At 38.6% G+C, this 19457-nt stretch overlaps 1 protein-coding gene across 12 annotated transcripts in view; it reads left to right on the forward strand.

The window, feature by feature from the left end:
- CAAP1 (caspase activity and apoptosis inhibitor 1) overlaps positions 1 to 19457 on the forward strand; it is a 1159962-nt gene that overhangs the window by 323689 nt on the left and 816816 nt on the right. Inside the window, exon 11 of one of the 12 annotated variants that reach the window (XR_013829210.1) lies at positions 17586 to 17728. The exons of the other annotated variants lie outside the window; for them this stretch is intronic. The gene's annotated coding sequence lies outside the window, so the exon portion shown is untranslated. The remainder of the gene's footprint in view (positions 1 to 17585; positions 17729 to 19457) is intronic. 12 annotated transcript variants of the gene reach the window in all.

Below are 19457 nucleotides of genomic sequence, written 5' to 3' on the forward strand. Positions count from 1 at the left end.
CCAACTAGGTACCATACCTTGTGCAATAAACCACTAAGGATTATCAACGGAATCTGTTAAATTGCCTGAAAAAGCCCCACATTATGTCTTGTTCACGACATAATCCTGCAAACGTCATCATTATCATGTTCTTTGGTGAGTGGCACAGTTTGCACTGTAGATTTAAGGTTCTAACCCCTTTCTGTGTATTTTTTAAAGAGATTGCCTCATCTTCTTATTGCTTGATATAGGCAGCGCATCCATCTGCCAGAAAAAAACGATAACAAATCCGACTTTGTGTGATCTCATCACTCAACCTTCTTCCAACATCCTCCCATCATTCCAGGGACACGTGGTCCTCTTGAAACAATGACCTAGGCATTTGGAATTGTCAGAGGTTCTTGGTGGTATAGACTCTTCTCCCAGTCTGCAAGGGTGGCCTCATCATTAAAAATGCATATTTTGGGAGTTTAATGCTTGAGTTAATATTTGAGAATGGAAAGGAACCAAACGAAAACTTGAATATTAGTCACGATAAAACCTTAACTTGAAAATTTCCCAAAATGCCGACTGTGTGGGCTGTAAACATGGGCTAAGAAATCATCCCTCCTCCCTTCCCCACCCCGTAAAGAACACTGGCCCCTCTCCAATTTTTGACTGGCACCTCGACAGTTAAACATGAAATGCTCTTTAAGTTTGGTTTTTTGGAGTCAGGCAGTCCTGGACAACTTCTGAACTGCCAGTTGGGAACTTGTGACTTTCAGTAAGTTAAGTAACCTTAGTTTCATCATCTGTAAAATGGTTTGGTGAGAATTGAGATCACACAGAATAAGCATTGAGAATATGCACATTTTAAGTACAAGGATATGTTAGCTATTATTCTTGCTATTCTAGGAGAGTTAATATTAGGTTGTTAATGTCTGTTAATGCCCTAGTGAAAATGAATTTATTCTTTCCTCAAGAAAGAATGTGGAAGGAAGAATAGAAGGCTGGGCAGATTAGTTTAGATGGGTTGTCAAGGAGGCAAATCCAGTCCAGGTCGTGCCAGAGGACAGAGTCTCAGCTTACTCATGAGACTGTGAAGAAGTGGGCTCTCGGGGGACATGCAAGGACAACGAAAGCAGGACAGGGGCACAGTAGAAGGGTGGAATAGATGGAGTGAAAATAACTAAATTGTGTCATGAGACCCACCTGAGTTGGTTTTCTGGCTCCTAACACCCAATATTAATATGGTTTTCTGGAGATTTAGTTTCCTCAGTTGCGAATTTTAAATTATTTTGAATTGCAGGATCGCTGAGAGAATTTGCAATAATGTGTGCAAAGAGCCTGTGGCGAGTACCCAATAACTTTAGAAACAACTGTGTGGCTTTTATGTTTTTTTTTTTTCTTTGCAACTTTGCTGTGGGCTCACTTTTGTTCAGAGAACTAAAAAATATGTATTAGGATTTGCAGGGTCCTCTGAATTCCTGCCTCTGATTCTAAGGCTAATCTCTGTGGAGCCATTGCTTCAAAGGAAGCCTCGGCTCAGCTGAATGAAAGGACAGCTAAAGAATTTGACCCAGTCTTTGGGAGAAATGAAGATGAGCTAATATATGTAATATATTTATTAGGTGCCTGCTATGTGCCTAGAAATAAGCTAATTAGTTTATATATGTTATTTTCCTTTGAGCCTCATAGCAATTCTAGCTCAATTTATACAGGAGGAAACAGACACAGAGAGGCTTCCTAAATTGTCCAGGGTCACACAGATTGTACATGACAGATGTGGAATTTAAAAACCAGGCAGCCTGACCCTAGAGCCTCCTTTCTAAGCTGTTTTTGGTCAGAAAGGCATTTTAGCCAAAGAGAACTACCCTTTGCTTTGTTATGATTCTGATGGAATTGCTGGAGTCAGCAAACTTTTTGCCATGAAAAGCTGCTCAGCGATGTCAGGAGAAAAATGAGGTTATAGATCTCTTCCTGTCTGGGATGTGTATTTATTGTACAGTAGGATGTAATCTAAATTATTCACATTTCATATTTTATGGAAATTTTAGCTTCTGTAAATCTGAGATTTTAGGACTAGAGTTATGTGTAATAAAGTTCTTATAAAATCCATTTAAAAGATTAATGATAGATGTATTGGTAGAAAATTAAATCTCGGTATTTTATTTTCTCCAGTTTTCTGGATCTTCCAATTTCATTTGCAGGGATTGTCTTTGTGACAAAGTCTTCTCTTTATGTCTCTTGGGCAAAGCCAAGTGCAAAGCGGCTTTCTCTGCTGGTCCGGTGGATGTAGAACCTTCTCTTGGGAAGAACAGATCAGTTAGTTCTTCTTGGAATAGCTTTCTTCTAAGACCTCTTTATAAATTCTCCTTTGCGGACTTGGAATCAAACATTCTGCGGTGAAATCTAGTCTCCAGCACTTATTTGCTGAGTTGGAGGTATGTCTGATCTCCAACAGTGATATGTCTGATCTCCAACAGAGATCACGAAACTATTTCTGAGCCTCTGTTGTTTCTTCAGCTGCAAAATGAGGATAATGCATCTTATCTCACAGGTGGTCATTAGAATTAAATAAATACCAGTTGAATGGGAATGGAAAAGGTGGGTCTTGAAATACAAACAAGTCCATATGTAGAGAAACAAACACCATCCATATCCTGGAATCACGTTGCTGGTTGATGGGTTTAACACCTGGAGAGTGCCAGCTAGGACAGTTCCTTCCACTTAATTTCGTCAGCTCATTCATTGAGAGCAAAGGGAATATTTCATCATTCATTCATCTCATCTCAATTAGCACTAATTAGATTTTTCCTTTGCATTAGGCGCTGGGTTCAGTGCTGAAGAGCCTCACATGAGTAAGACATGGATTCCCTGAAGGGTCTTGAAGCCACATCGTAGCCGTGGCGGGAATGAGGCTCTAGAGTGACCTTTTCAGTTGAATTGGTTATGATAAATGGAAACCTGTCAAAGTGTAAAAGAGAGTACATGTTCCTTCAGTATACATTTGCTATCATGGTAAAGTCTCTTAGTATGTCATTATTCTTTAAAAGAAGTTGTGATTGCTGATCGTGTGCAGGTGAGTTGAGAGGTTCAGGGAAAGCAGGGCAGAAAAAAACACGGTGGAAAGGGATCAATGAAGAGGCAGTCTGGTGCTGAGGCTAGAACATGGACTTTGGACTCAGACCTAGATTCAAATTCTGACTTTGTCAACTCCTGACAAATTCCTTCCTAGAGATATTTTCCCATCTGTTAAATGATGGCTTGCAAGGTGGTTGTGAAGATTAAATGAGATAACATATTTGAAAGACAACTGTACCTTATTTTAAGAAGCACAAGCTATGATGGTGTGTGATATACAAAGGTCACCCCCATGTTATTAAACAGAACGCTCCTATGTCAGTCAGCTCCCACCACCTCCATCTGTTGAAAACCTAATCATCCTCAAAAGCTTAGAGCGGATCTCATCTCTGTCTTGATTTTCTCCAGTCAGCTAGGTCAAAAGTGATCTCTTCTGTATCCACAGAGTATCTGTTTTCTATCCCATGTATTATGGGTTTTCTCACATGCTATCTTAATTGTAGCCATAAATCTGCTGCTTCAGTAGTCTCACTGCTTCAGCTGGATTGCAAGCTCCGAAGGGACAGGCCCATGTCTATGCATCTATGTCTGTCATCATTTAGCATAATGTCTGGCACATGGTAGGTAATTGATGAATGTGGGATAAATGCAGCAGAACTATTTATAAAGTAGATCACAGCCACCAGGCAGGAATTTTCTCATATTCTGAGTTCTTCCCCTCTCTATTCACCACCCCACCTCTCAGAAAAACCATTTGTGTCTTTTCTTTCGTTGTGGCGGACAAGGCTTTACTCCTGCAGCTGAGGCTAGTCCCTTCTCCTGTGCTCAACACTCATCCTTCTCAAGAACCACACTCTATCTCTCTTTTCTCTCCTTCTTCTCTCCTGTATTTTTAACTTCTTTACGCTCATCACAGTGAAAAGAACAGGGTCTCATGCAGGAAAGATACTCAATAAACGTTTGCACAAGAAATGGAAACAATTCTTTGGTTTAGGGAAGGATTTGCCAAAGGATTCCTTTAAACTGTGTGTTCCTTTGGTGCAGTGATCTTCAAAATTTTCAGCTGTAAAATCCTTTGCTCTAATACATTCTTACCTGAAGACTCTGTTCCTAACACGTAAAAGCCCAACTGCTCTAGGTGGGTGGAGACAAGCAGAGCCAATGGAGGCCTGAAGCTTTGCGCACTCCCTGCCTTTTCCCACTTCAGTGATAGAGCTTCCATGCACTGCATTTGGCACACCATGGGCACATTAAAAATGAGATTTTACTTATAAAAATTAATGACCACAACTTCTGAAGCTTATATCACTTGCATTTAGATAGCTTGATTATCATAGGCTGTTTCTCATTTCTACAAGTTGTTCACAACGCTGACATTTACTGCCATTAGTGGGTAGCTTTTCTATTTGGGTCTGCTTCAATAGGAGGAGTATAACAATGAAACACAAAGTGGTGTCTGAACTCTCCTCTTACTTGAGAAGGGTTGGCAGGGCAACGGGATGGAGCTGTTCTCATCGGGTCTCAGAATATAAGCAAAGAGTGATAAATACATTGCCATACACGAGAAAGAAGAGTTGCTTCCATTAATCCCGCTCCTTTGATGACGAAGGAACACAAAACACCCCGTACACATTGTTTCCTCAATCCTCAAAGACGTTTTATTAAGACACAAAGCCTCATCAAACCTACTTTTCTTTGCTTCCCTATTAAACCACCAGTGACTGCACAGGATGAATTTGGATGATGTTATTTGCTGGTTGCTAGGTTTTCTCCCCTCCCGTTGCTTTCATTTGTTCCCTCGCTTTTGCTCCTGCCGCATTTCTTTTGTTGGGATGCCTGATGAATATTTGTAATCCTTGTGTCAGATTTACATGAGCCTGGGTCACCGTTAGAGCTGCACGGCAAAAGAAGCGGACAGAAATTCATATAAGTCCCCTCCCAGAAAGCTAAGGAAACATGTCTGTTGGACACTCTAGTAGCTGTCCCCGACTCCCCCCACTGAAGGTGGGCTGGCTACAGTGACTCAGTAGAGTAAAACAACCTCTTCCAAGGCCCACAGTTTTATTCCAAAATTTACCAGTTTTATCTAGCCTCCAGCCTCACCCCTCACCCCTCCCTGCCTCTGAAGGAAACCTCGTTGCTCCTGCTTCAGGAGGGCAGAGCAACAGGCAAGAATAAATGCTTGAAACTTCTGTCCCTCTCAAGTCCAGATTTGTTTCTGTCTTCTTTTATCCTTGTTCTTTTTCTACTTCTTTTCAGAGGAGAAAGGTTCTTCCTTCATTATCTTGATTCTATCTCTTCCTGCTACCTTTTGGACCCCATCTACCAGTTATTCTTTTTGACACTTCAATTTGCAATTTCATCTCTGGCTTTATCTCTCTCTCTCTCTCTGTCAATTCCTAAACTGAAAATGTGTGTGTGTGTGTGTGTGTGTGTGTGTGTGTGTGTGTGTGTGTGTTGGCTTCACCACCTCAAAGTAGAAAATCTTTTATCTTCCTTTTAATGCCAAACTTCTCCAAAGAAAAATCTCCTGTAATTGACACCACTGTCTCACCTCCCAGCCAGTCCTCTAGATGTGGCTTCCAACCCCACTGTTTTGCAAAACTTTCCCTACTAATCAGGGTCACTGGTTGCCTGTTTATTGCCGTGTCCCTTCTTTCCTTCTTAGCCCCAAACTTATACAATCTCTGTAGTATTTGGCACTTTTAACCACTCTTCTTTATCTTTCTAAGAATAATTTCTCCCCTAAATATTGTATAGCCACATTGTTCAGGGACCTGCAAGGGGCCTGCTCTCTCAAGTAGGGTAACTAATGATGGTTAGTGAGAGACTACAAAGGTGTGAGCAGGGTTAAGAGAAAACAACAGAGGATTGTGAAGCTCATGGGGGCTACAACATCCTTGAACTATTACTCACCCTGCTGCCACACCCAGGCCTGAAGGGGCAACAGGGAGCTTTTTTAGAAGTTGAGTAGCTGATGTGAGTTATGGTCTTTGGCAAAAAATACAGCCAACGTTGGCTAGCTGTCAGGGAAAGACCCAGGGGAGTACATACTCCAACCTTACACCCCTCCCCTCATCTGCTATCTGCGGTCATGGCCAAACTCAACTGGCAGCTAGAGGGATGGCATTATTTTGATGCAGTCCCCAAAGACCAACTTCCTCGGGGCACAGAACACAGCAGAGAAACATAAACATAGGGTAACTGAGGTGACACATTGAAAATATCCATCAGAGTAAACATGAATGCATATTTACAAAATAAGTGTAGAATGTAAAGAATAATAACACAACGCCTACCCTTACACCCTTTCTCTTACCCTCAGAGTGAAAGATGGCTTCAGTGCTCTCCTAACCTGGATTTCCTCTTTCACTTATTCATTGGCCCCTGAGAATTTCTTAATCGTTTACCAGCTCATTGATACATATTATTTATATTTTGTTTTCAGTAGAAGAGTTCCTCAGGGTATCTCGTCTGAGAATCTGCTAGATACAGAAGCTCCTTGTTCCTTTTCAGACTGCTTTTTCCTGGACTTCTTAGTGTGGCAGGATGGAATTTTTACCTTGCTCTCTATTGCACTTTGTATTCTCACAGGTGGGAGAATTTGTCTTTGGCATTTTATAAGACAGAGTAAAGAGACAGAGATTTTTGCAAACGTATCATGTATCAAAATTATGCTTCTGATTTGTGAACTTCTCAATGTGAGCAAGAGAAAGGTTTCTTTGTCCTCAGGCCTCTTCGCTCTTTTGAACTTCCATCCTGTAATTTCTTTTTTGTTATTCCAAATCTCCTTCAAATTCTCCTTCTCAGAAATGCTTCTTTGCTTCATATTTCTAACTCAGTTTCATCCTCAAATCAAAGGCTTCCTGTCCGCGTACACTAACTTCTCTCTTTCTCTTTTATTTTTTTAAAAAAATCTGAGCTAATTGAGTCTTATTTCATCCCTAGAACAACTCCAGGTGGTAGGTAGAAGACGGGATACTGGTATTAGCTTCGTATAAGAAGACAGGAAGAATGAAAGCACTGAGCCTGTGTGTGTCCAAGGTTAAATAGATATCTAGATGAATTTAAAATATTTTGACTGAGAGGGCGTAGAACAGCTGTCCATACAATTAAAAATAACTTTTTAATTTAAAATAAAGAGCAGCAACAATCTCCAAATAAAGTTAATAGAATTTTTTTAAATGCCATGAATATGTTTTTCTAAAACAACCAAGCAAATCTGTGAATTTAGGTAAACATGTCCAGGTCTCCCAATGCCCTTGTTAGTTTTGTGTGCTTTAGGCCACTTGCTTCCCTTTGTAAACCCGAATTGTCAGTCTGACCATTTCTTAAAAATATCAGATATATTTTAAATTTAAATAAATGCTCACAAAAATTTTCTCTTTGAATTCCAAGCCAGGGTGAAACTTAATTGCAGTTATAAACCCTCCAAGCAATGGTTTATCTGGAATTGCCAACATAACCCCATGTTCAGCAATGCAAATGACACAGCTATGATAAAAGAAATAAGAAAGGTTTAAATATGTTGTTTAAGAACTTGAGCACATTGAAAGCGATTTATGAGCAAGCAGATTAAACATTTAAATGCCTTTCCTAGCAATGGTGTATTTTTCAATACAACAAGTGCTCTCATATATGATTCTGTATTCCAGGACGGCACTGCTTCTGACAATATAAGTCCTTTCTGAAAGGGTAACATTTCCAATCCAAGATTAAAATCTTGGAAACTTGTCAACAGAAAAGGATGATTATATGAGTGAAACAGCAGCTATCAAAGAAAAATGCCTTGAAAGTAATTTCTGTAATGGTCAACTTCTAGAAATTTTTCCCTTCCCCTTTTACTCTTAAGTAAAGGGGTTGGCCTGAAGGTCATTTTAATAGTTTGGATAAGTACGGTTACAAAACAGAAATTCATGAACACAGGAGAAAGCAAGTCATTTACTACCGCAAAAATCAACTTTTTACACTGCCTTTCTTATTTCTATTTCTAATGCAGACCATAGGGAATATATTTCTTTTGATGAATAGGGGTTTAAGCAATGAGTTGACAATAAATCCTTGAATTTCGTGAGGCACTAAAAATTAGAGGATCAGAGAGTCTTAAGTTTTCTTGAGTATATTTCCATAATTTTTTCCTATGTTACTTTATTTAATCTTGCAGTACTCCAGAGACTAGACGTAAATGACCTACTAGGTCTCTTCCACTTTTTTCTTATAATTCTTTTTCTGTTTAAGATGTTGGTGATCTCTTTAATCTCTGGTGTGCCCTTGGCTATGCTGCAGGTAAATGGGGGTGATTCTCAGTTCTACTAGCTACACAGGATGGAGCTTTGTGGGCCAAAGAGTATATCTGAAAATGTTCAAACCATTTGTACACTTTTATTACTGTGATATTTCTAAATTATTTTATTCCCATCACACACTATGGTAGCTAAAGTGAATTTCAAAATCTAATTTCTTATTTTTCCTTTAGTTAGATATATCTTGCCTCTTTTTTTTTTTTTTTTTTTGTGGGATCTTCCCGGACCAGGTCACGAACCCGTGTCCCCTGCATCGGCCGGTGGACTCTCAACCACTGCACCACCAGGGAAGCCCTTGCCTCTTTAATACTCTTTTCTTCCCTGAATACTCAGCGCTTTCCTTATCACTGTTCTGAGTTCTTCAGATCACAAATACACACACACACACACATACACACACACATTCTGTTTCTTCCTCAAAACTTACATTTTCATTTATTGGATGATCAATCAAGTATCATTCAACACCTAATTATTAACCATCTACTACTCTGCCATGCAGGCCCTGTGCTGTCTCCAGGGGCTGTGGAGTACGTGTCTAAACTAGACATGCACTTGTTTTAGGTAGCATAAAGGAGCATAAAGTTCTGATCAAGGAGCTAGATGTGTTATCAGCCATCAGACTCCAGAGTGATGATCCTAGAAGAGGGGTAAACAGATGGGGGAGGGAGGCTCATAGAGGACCAAGGTACCCAGTCTCAGGGGTCAGAGAAATCTCCCTAGAGCAGCACTTCCCAAAGAGTGGTCCTTGGGTGAAGCCTCATCATCACCTGGGAACTTGTTAGAAATGCATTCTGAGGCCCCATCCCAGGACTACTAAATCAAAAACTCTAGGGATGGGTCTTCTGTCTGTTTTGTAATAAGCCCTCTGTGTGGTTCTGATACATGCTCGACTTTAATAAGCACTGCCTCAGAGGCAGTAACAACTTTATTAGGAAAAGATGCTTTCTTTACCATCAGGCTGAAAGCATAATTGATTTACATAATTGATACCTCTTGATAATTGTCATCTAAGATCTCCCATTGTTCTCTTTGTCTCTAAACTGTACCAAAAAAAAAAAAAGAAAAAAAGAAAGAAACAGCTTCCATTTTAAACAAATATTACTTACATATACTTTCTCTATCCAGCACACATTTAAATGGTTTAAAGGTAGAAGACAAATAACTAATTATTTTAGAGTTGCACAATGCAAAACAACATCATTAACAACAACACCCCATTTCTATTGAAAGCAAAATAGGCAGAATTGTCCAAATGGGTCTTCCTGGAAATCTAGTTTGGTTTGTGAATGTGAGAACATCTGTGTCCTAGTACCCAATATTTTGGAGTACTGTTCTGACTATTTCTGGGAGATAATGGAGCATTCAAGTTTCCATCCTTATCCCTATGGCATAAGAGTAGAATTCACTATCTTCTTGCCCCATACCCTCTTCTCCATGGGAATGAAGGCAAATGGAAGAAATGAAATAAACTAAACAAGAGCTGAACTAATTAAGTAATGTTTTAATTATAGTTCTACATTATAAGTAGAATGATAGAATTTATTTTTTGATAACAATATATACTTATCTTTGTGTATGAGAACCAACTGTATACAAATACTTGTGAATCATTCTATAAAGAATTATTTGGAAATTAAATGGGCATCTTAAACAAAACTCAAAAGTTGTTCATTGTACAATGGTAATATGAGAGTTTTTCACAATTTTCGTAAACATTATGCTAATATATTATTTTTTCTTACTTAATAATGTTATTAATAATTCAGTATACTATTATAATGATTCAGATTATGTCATGTTACAAATCATTCCCTGAAATATAATTACAAATCTAGTGGGTCACTAAATTCTTTAAATATCTCTCATCATTCTTAAAAATACACCCTTGTACACACAACAGTGTTAAAGCTATTCTTAGTCTGTTCACCTCATCCTGATTTATTTTAAACTCCCTCCATCATCCCTTTTTAAAAAAATTTTATTGAAATATACTTGATTTACAATGTTGTGATAGTTTCAGATGTACAGCAAAGTGAGTCAATTATACATACATATATATGTTCTTTTTTTACATTCTTTTCCATTGTAGGTTATTACAAGATATTGAGTGTAGTTCCCTGTGCTATACAGTACGTCCTCATTGGTTATCTATTTTATATATAATAGTGTGTATATTTTAATCCCAAACTCCTAATTTATACGTCTCCCCTTTCCTCTTTGGTAACCATAAGTTTGTTTTCTATGTCTGTAAGTCTATTTCTGTTTTGTAAATAAGTTCATTTGTATCATTTTTTTGGATTCCACGTATGAGTGATATCATATGATATTTGTCTTTGTCTGGCTTACTGCACTTAGTATGGTAATATCTAGGTCCATCAATGTTGCTGCAAATGACATTGTTTCATCTTTTGTATGGCTGAGTAATATTCCATTGCATATATATACCACATCTTCCTTATCCATTCATCTGTCTATGGACACCTAAGTTGCATCCATGTCTTGGCTATTGTAGATAGTGCTGCTATGAACATTGGGGTGCATGTATCTTTTTTTTTTTTTTTTTTTTTTTTTTTGCCACGGCGCACAGCTTGTGGGATCTTAGTTCCCTGACCAGAGATTTAACCTAGTCCTCAGCAGTGAAAGTGTGTAGCACTAACCACTGTACAGGCAGGGAATTCCAAGTTGCATGTATCTTTTTGAATTATGGTTTTCTCTGGATATATGCCCAAGAGTGGGATTGCAGGATCATATTGTAGCTTTATTTTTAGTTTTTTAAGGAACCTCCATACTGTTCTCCATGATGGTTGTACCATTTTACACTCCCACCAACAGTGTAGGAGGCTTCCTTTTTTCTCCACACCTTCTCCAGCATTTATTATTTATAGACTTTTTGATGATGGCCATTCTGACCAGTGTGAGGTAGTTTTGATTTGCATTTCTCTAATAATTAGTGATATTGAGCATATTTTCATGTGTTTTTTGGGCATCTGTGTGTCTTCTTTGGAGAAATGCCTATTTAGATCTTCTGCCCATTTTTTGATTGTTTGTTTGTTTTTTTGATATTGAGCTGTGTGAGCTGTTTATATATTTTGGAGATTATTCCCTATCGGTTGCATTGTTTGCAAATATTTTCTCCCATTCTGTAATTTGTCTTTTTGTTTTGTTTATGGTTTCCTTTGCTATGCATTTTTATACACTAACAATGAAAGATCCAAAAGAGAAATTAAGGAGACAATCCCATTTACCATTGCACCAAATGTAATAAGGAATAAACCTACCTAAGGAGGCAAAAGACCTGTACTCTAAAAACTATAAGACACTGATGAGAGAAATCAAAGATGACACAAATAGATGGAAAGATACTCTGTGTTCTTGGATTAGAAGAATCAATATTGTCAAAATGACTACTCAAGGCAGTCTATAGATTCAATGCAATTCCTATCAAATTACCAATGGCATTTTTCAAATGGGATTTTTCCAAATAGCCAAAGCAATGTTGAGAAAGAAAAACAGAGCTGGAGGAATCAGGCTCCTTGACTTCAGACTATACTACAAAGCTATACATTAAAACGGTATGTTACTGACACAAAAACAGACATATAGATCAATGGAACAGAATAGAAAACCCAGAAATAAACTCATGCATCTATGGTCAATTAATCTATGACAAAGGAATAAAGAATATACAATGGATAAAATAATCTCTTCAATAAATGGTGCTGGGAAAACTGAACAGCTACATATAAGAGAATAAAATTAGAACATTCTCTAACACCATACATCATCTCTTTCTTGGACTTTTTCAATACTTGCCAACTTGACTCCCAGCCCACTGTCTTTACCCCACCCACCCCATTCTAACCACATCATGACAAGGTTTATCTAACATGCATATAAATCATATTATTCTCATAATGAAAATTCTTAACTGTCCCTCTCTGGCATAAAGCCTTTTGTGATCAGGTCCTTGTTGATTTCTCAGTTTTCATCTTCTCACACTTCCAACTTCCCTAAAGCAATATAAACTTATTTGCAGTTTTTTGAAATTGCCAACTCTTTTCTTGCTTCTGTAAGATTGAGACTGCTGTTTCCTCTACCTGGAACACCCTCCTCTTCCTAGAAAGCCTAGATAACTCATACCCATCATTCAACACTAAGCATTATCTCTTTTCTTCCAGTAAACTGGACTCCTTCGTATTTGTTTCCTTACAAAAATACAAATTTATTTATTATTATTATGTATACACATGGCATAAAAATAAAACATATCGTAGCCAGAGTACACAAGCTCATACGTCTTTAAGATAATGCTGTCTCTGGGTGGGGAAGAGGAAAACACAACTATACTTATAATGATTTATTTTGTAAAAAGTAATTTGAAGCAAATGGCAAAATGTTCAAATTAGATAAACTTAAGTAGTGGATATATGAATGTTGGTTCAGTTTTCTCTGTATTTTAAAATATTTTCAATATGTTTCATGATTTAAAATAAGTTGAAAAAATATAGTAGCTTATAGTTAAATCATGGGATAAATAACCAAGGAGGTTGGTAGAATCTTTGCTTTGGGAGATTATAAAATCTACACTTAGAAAAAAACTTTAAGATTGCAAGATATGGGTTCCAGCCACTCACTGGGTATTTGTGTTCCAGTCCACACTTAAGTAAATTCATTTGTAGAAAACTCAGCACCTTTCTGAGCTCATCTGGAATTCCTGCTCTGTCCCACTTCTACTTCTTTGAAGGCACTAAAGTAACTGTGGGTTTTCTCTTTTTAATATTTCATTCTGTCATCTCAATATGATTTTATTGCTGTCTTTTCATCATCCTGATCACTCCTTTTAGGATATAATGCAGAGTTTCTCTTAGTGTATGGAGCAGAAAGTGAATGCAGTCTACATAGAGAAGAGCAGAGGCATTGCCTCACTCATTTTAGACACTTTATTTGTCTGACATAATCTCAGGTTTACATGAACACTTTTGAAAATCAAATCACCCAAGTGGAGCATTTGAAGGTTGCTGCTGTCAAGTCTGATTTCCTCCATTCTCTGTAAACTTGAATCACTAGCCCTTGACATAGGGCAAGCATAAGAGGTTGGGAAAAAATTGTTAATTGTATTAAAACAATTTGTTGAATGTATGATCAATCATTATTTCCTTTTGGGTACTAATTGTCCGTTGGCTATAAGTCTGTACAATTGTAATATCATTTAGGCTGCTTTTCCCCCATCTTGCCCTCAAGGGTATCATGAGAGAACTTGTCAAAAGCTTTTCTGAAATCTAGTTACACTATTTCTACTCTATTTCTCTGATCTCCCAGTGCAGTAACTCTGTCACTAGGAAATGAGGTTAGTGTGACAGGACTATTCTTAGTGAGCTCATGCTAAGTTTACCACTTCTTTTCCTAAGTGCTCAGAAGCTATTGTTTTTTAAAAAAAATTGTTCTAGAACTTTGCCCAGAACAGATGTCAAGCTCAGTGCTCTCTAGTTCATGAGTACACATTCTTCCTCTTTTTATAAATCCAAATGACACTTGCTTGTGTCCAGTTTCCCAGGAGCTCATTTCCTCTGCGGGGTTTCTCAAGTGCACTGACAGTGATTCAGCCATTTCTGTAAGTTCTCTGAGGACGCTGAAACATACTCCTGGGCCAAGAGTCTAGGATTCATTTAGCACAGCACTTCTTAATCTCCTCATTTATTTAAGAATACATCTATCATCTTTTACAGAAGGGAATAGGAAATTGGTTAGAGTAAGCTGTAGTTGAGGTCCTGTTTGGTTTGATGGTCAATATCAAAGTGAATCAAGTCAGGAGAAGAAAGTGTTATTAAAGGGTTTGTAGCATATGCAACGCTATGCTAGGTGCTGAGGGATGACAATAAGATAAAGACAAAGCCCTGGTCTTATAAATTTGATAGTCAAGTTGAGGGCCATAAAACTTGTAATACCATAACCCATATGGTTTAATTTGGGAACAAAGTGGGCCTTCGAAGGACACAGTCCTTGCCATCAAAAGGAATTAAAAATAACTCAAGTTGTCTCCTTACATTCCTGAACACTATCAAGAAGGTGTATTAAAAAGCTTCTATTAAGGGTTGCAATATAGCTACGGTGTCTATTGGCTGCTTCGGTGGCCAGAGATTGTTAGTAAATTCTAAACCTAGGTGTACGCTAAAATGAACCTTCATTTGTGGTAAAATCTGGATTTGAGATGAAATGTTGGTCTGCCAATAGGAGAAGAAAGGGGTATTGGTTCTACTGCTAAGCCAGCCCCTCATGCTACCAGGATTGTTGGGAGAGGAGAGGGTAGGAGTAGAAAGCAGGACAGCAGGAAGAGTAGCTAATGAAGAGAGCAACAAGGTCTTGGTCCTTGGGATCTTTCCTACTTGCTACCTCCTATGCAAAGAGATTCCCATTTATTGAACACCTTCCTTGTGTTGGAGCACTGTTCGGTACTTTGCATACTGTATTACCATCATTCCTCCACAATCCTGTAAGATAGTCAGTAGTATCCTTTTTTACAAGTGAGGGAATTGAGCTCAGAGAGGTGAAGTCATTTGCTCAAAGGTCACACAAGTGCTAAATGGCAGACCCGGGGTTTAACCTCAGAGCCATCTGATTTCAAAGCTATTTCTTTTTTATTACATGACATTATCTAGATTAAAACAAATCAGGACTTGAAGAGACTTTTCTTCTTGTCCTTATAAAATGTCTTGTCACTGAAAGACAAGGCAGAATTCCATGCCATGTTTCAAATAGATTGCCATATTCTGCTAGTTTTATTAAATATACTTTAACTTCTATATTATAGAATAAATACAGTCTAATTATTTCAATGAAGTAATGTCACTCTATTACCATGTACAGGTGAAATGTATTTTCACGAACATTCTGTTTGGGACATAATATCAAGAAAGTGAACTCTGCAAAGATAACTCCTTGCTACCTGATGATGTACTGCATGAGAACAATGCTTGGCGAATGTCTGGCCCTTGGCTGAACGGACCTTCCTAGTTATTAATGGAACAGGTGCTGCAAAGTGTGAACTGAAGGCCAATTTTTGTGCAGAGGATAAAATGTGAAGCAATAGATAGCTCAGGAGAGGACATGGTATATGGGGATACCGTGTCCCTGCAAGGGACAGACATATATTGCTGAGCAAGGGCTCTTCCAGAGTGCCCTGGCAGTTAATCCAATCAGAACTCTGTTCTCTAAATTAAAGCAGGAAAAGAACAGCAGAAAGACAGAGCACCCATAACCAAGAGCGGAAAGGTCCCCAGAGAGAACACTGCAGGAGCAATAAGGCTCTTTTTCTCTTTGTTTCTGTTTGCTTCCTTTACAGGAACTTGGAACGCCTGGTTGTAAGGACTTGAGTTAAAAATGCAGATGTGTGAGTGAGGATTATTAGCTTTTGGGAGGTAACCGACTGGAGACAACTAGAGATGCCAGAATATTCCTGTGTGGGCATAAAAGCTGTGTGTGTGTGTGTGTGTGTGTGTGTGTGTGTGTGTGTGTGTATGTGTGTGTGTGTGTGTGTTGAGGATGGTGTTAGGAAAGGGGCAGCCATTTACAGATGGCCCTGACCATCTCCTACCTGGAGGGATTTTTGGAAGGAATAGGCAATGGATGTCTGGACCATCTCTCAATAGCGTAGTGATGCTGCAGCCTTTACACTGGACTTTGTCCACTCTTTTGCCCATTTCCTCCCCTAGCCACCATGAATGCCTGTTGCCTGGGTATGACATGACCCTTCATAGTTCATTCTCAGACAACATACCTGACAGTGACCTATGTGGAGTTTCACATAGTGGGTCCCATCCATTCATTCATTCTCAAACATTTACTGAATTTCTACTGTGTGTAGATAGCAGTTCTAGGCACTAGGGATTGATATCAAGTTAAATACCCCTTTTAAGACCTCATGATGGTTTGAGCCATGTGAAAAACGGCTAATAGCCTGAGGATAGTACCATAACACAGATGCATAAAGATACAGAGTTGGCACAAAGGAGGGTATAGTTGATTATGCTTGCACAGGGCAGAAAATGCTGCAGAAAACCTTCGTGGTTAAGATGCTAGGTTGTTTTTGGAATCAGACTCAATGAATTCAAATCCTGGTTTTGTCACTTTTGAGCTAACTAAACTAGAACAAATTACTTAACTAATCTTGAGTGGCCTCCACAAAATGCGTGACCATTATCACATGGGTTCTTGTAATAATTAAATGAGATGATGTGGTTTGTAAATGCATGGCATATAGAAATTACTCAGTAAACTTTCATTATTACTCTATTATTATTGTTATTTTTGCTATCATTAGTTGTGAAAATAATAAGGCTTCCCAGAGGACATATTTCAGCTGAGACTGGAAGGGTAAGTTGTGGTCACTAGGCCAGTGAGGGGAGGGTAGTGACTGGGGTAGGCATGGAGACGACTTTGCAGAAGAGGAAACAGGATATGCAATGTCCCAGGGCCTCAAAGAGCATAATATCGATAAATTTGAGGTAGTCAGTCAGGCAGAATTAGTTTAGCTCTAAGCACTTTATTTAGTTCTCCATTCTACTACTTATCATACTACCTTGTAGTTGTTTGGACGTAATCTGTCTTTCTTATTTCCTCACCTGGTGAACTACTCATTCTTCTGATTCATCTGTTTCTACTGAAGCCACCTTTGCTGTAATATTTCTGCGTTCCTGAGGCCAGCTTACTTGTCTCTCCCTCTGTCCTTGCCCCCATCACACTGCATTGTGATTACTCGGTGGCTGTGCCTTTTCTCCTTACCAGGATTCTAAGATGTCTTACTCATCTTTGTCTGTTCAGCACCTGGGATTGTGGACCTGTGAAGACTGTTTTTTGTTAATTAAAAATAAAGCAGAGTGATGAGAAATCATCCATAAGAATGGAATATCTCATTCTCTCCTGGAAGATCTGAGTCACTTTGAAACAGAGAAGTGGCCTGATTTCTAACCCAGCTGCAGAGCTTCAGATGGGCTTTTTAAGACACAACTTTCTACATTTACATGAATATCGTAGTATCTAAGGAAATAGAACCCTGAGTCCACTATGGAACCCAGGCTTCAGGTTAATCAGTTATACGTAGTCCTGCTTGGTCCTGAGCCTATCAGAATTGCTTGATTTTTACCTGCCTTGCATCTTCTCCCCAAATCCTGTAATAGCTCTATTCCTTTAGTTGATGAGATGCCCGATGGTTCCTCTTCATATGTGGTCTCTTTGCTGCAGTTAGTTAACAAGGAGTGTCCCTGATGGTCCTAATCAGATGAGGTTTAACAGTCTTATGGACATAGGAATCAATAAATGTGGATTCTGGACCTACCTCTATGCTAATGGAGAGACCCAGAGCCAGAGAGCCGATGGTTGAAAAGGTGGGTTCTGTTCAAGTCTGTCCCATACGGATGTTTCCTAGTGGTGTAACCTAGACAAGTCCCCTGAGATCTCTGAGCCCTCAGTTTTCTGCTTTATAAAATGTAGGCGATAATAATGTTAATTTCATAATAAGATAAAAGAAATATGATGGTTAATATTATGTGCCAATTTGACTAGGCTATGGTGCCCAGTCATCTGGTCAAATACTAGTCTCCATGTGGCTGAGAAGGTACTTTTTAGATGTGTAGACTTTGAGTAAAGCAAATTACCCTCCATAGTGTGAGTGGGCCTCATCTAATCAGGTGAGGATCTCAAAAACAAAGTCTGAGATTTCCTGAAGAAAAAGCAATTCTTCCTTCAGACCGCAACATAGAAAACCTGCTTTCTTTTCCAGCATGTGGATTTCAGACTCAAAACTGTAACGTCAACTCTTTTTTTTTATTTTTAATTTTTTTAAATTGGAGTATAGCTGCTTTACAATGTTGTGTTAGTTTCTGCTGTACAGCAAAATGAATCAGCCACGTGGATACATATACCCCCTCTTCCTTGGATTTCCTTCCCATTTAGGTCATCACAGTGCATTGAGTAGATTTCCTTGTGCTGTGCTATTGGTTCTCATTAGTTATCTATTTTATACATAGTACTGTATATATGTCAATCCTAATCTCCCTGTCCATCCCACCCCCCTTTCCCCCCTTGGTATCCATATGTTTGTTCTCTATGTCTGTCTCTAACTAATTTGCTTTGCAAATTAGTTCATCTGTACCATTTTTCTAGATTCCACGTATATGTGTTAATATACGATATTTGTTTTTCTCTTTCTGACTTACTTCACTCTGTATGACAGTCTATAGGTCCATCCACCTCACTGCAAATAACTCAATTTCATTTCTTTTTATGGCTGAGTAATATTCCATTGTATATATGTGCCACATCTTCTTTATCCATTCCTCTGTCGGTGGACACTTAGGTTTCTTCCATGTCCTGGCTATTGTAAATAGGGCTGTGGTGAACATTGGGGTGCATGTGTCCAACTCTTATCTGAATTTCCAGTTTGCCAGCCTGCCCTATAGGTTTAAGTCTTGGCAGTTCCTTAGGAGTCAATTCCTTAAAGCCTCTTCTCTTTCTCTGTGTGTGTCTCTCTCTGTGTCTCTCTCTCTCTGTTTGTGTCTGTCTCTCTCTCTCTCTCTGTGTGGAGAGAGAGAGAGAGAGAGAGAGAGAGAGAGAGAGAGAGAAATCTATTGATTTTATTTTTATTTCTCTGGAGAACTTTGACTAACACAGGGAATAAAGCACTTGGTACACTTGCAGGCACATAGGCCTCCATTAGTATGAACAACTATTATCACTAAACTTCCCAGACCCTAGATCCTCACTTACACAATGAGGGCATTGAGTCAGTAATCTCTGCTGTATTATCTAGCTTCATACTCAGAAAACTTAATGGAGAGTCCTGCTTCATCAAATCTGTCCTTCTGGGGCAGGAAAACAAATTAAAGTGCCTAAATCCTTTTCTACTTGATTGCAATACTATTTATGCATTGCTACTGCTTAAGTTTCAAGATGCGCTTAAAAGTATGCCAGTGTGTTCTTGGTAAGTTGAATATGAGAGAAATTTTGTAATGTTCCTGAAGATTTTCACATTCAAAGAGAGCTGTGTTGTTGTTCTTGGTATATCAGAGGATAGGAATTGTTGGCCCAGAGGGAAAATTCAGATAAAGAGGAGGT

This window comes from Stenella coeruleoalba, assembly GCF_951394435.1.
Source record: "Stenella coeruleoalba genome assembly, chromosome: 7".
Lineage (NCBI taxonomy): Eukaryota > Metazoa > Chordata > Mammalia > Artiodactyla > Delphinidae > Stenella > Stenella coeruleoalba.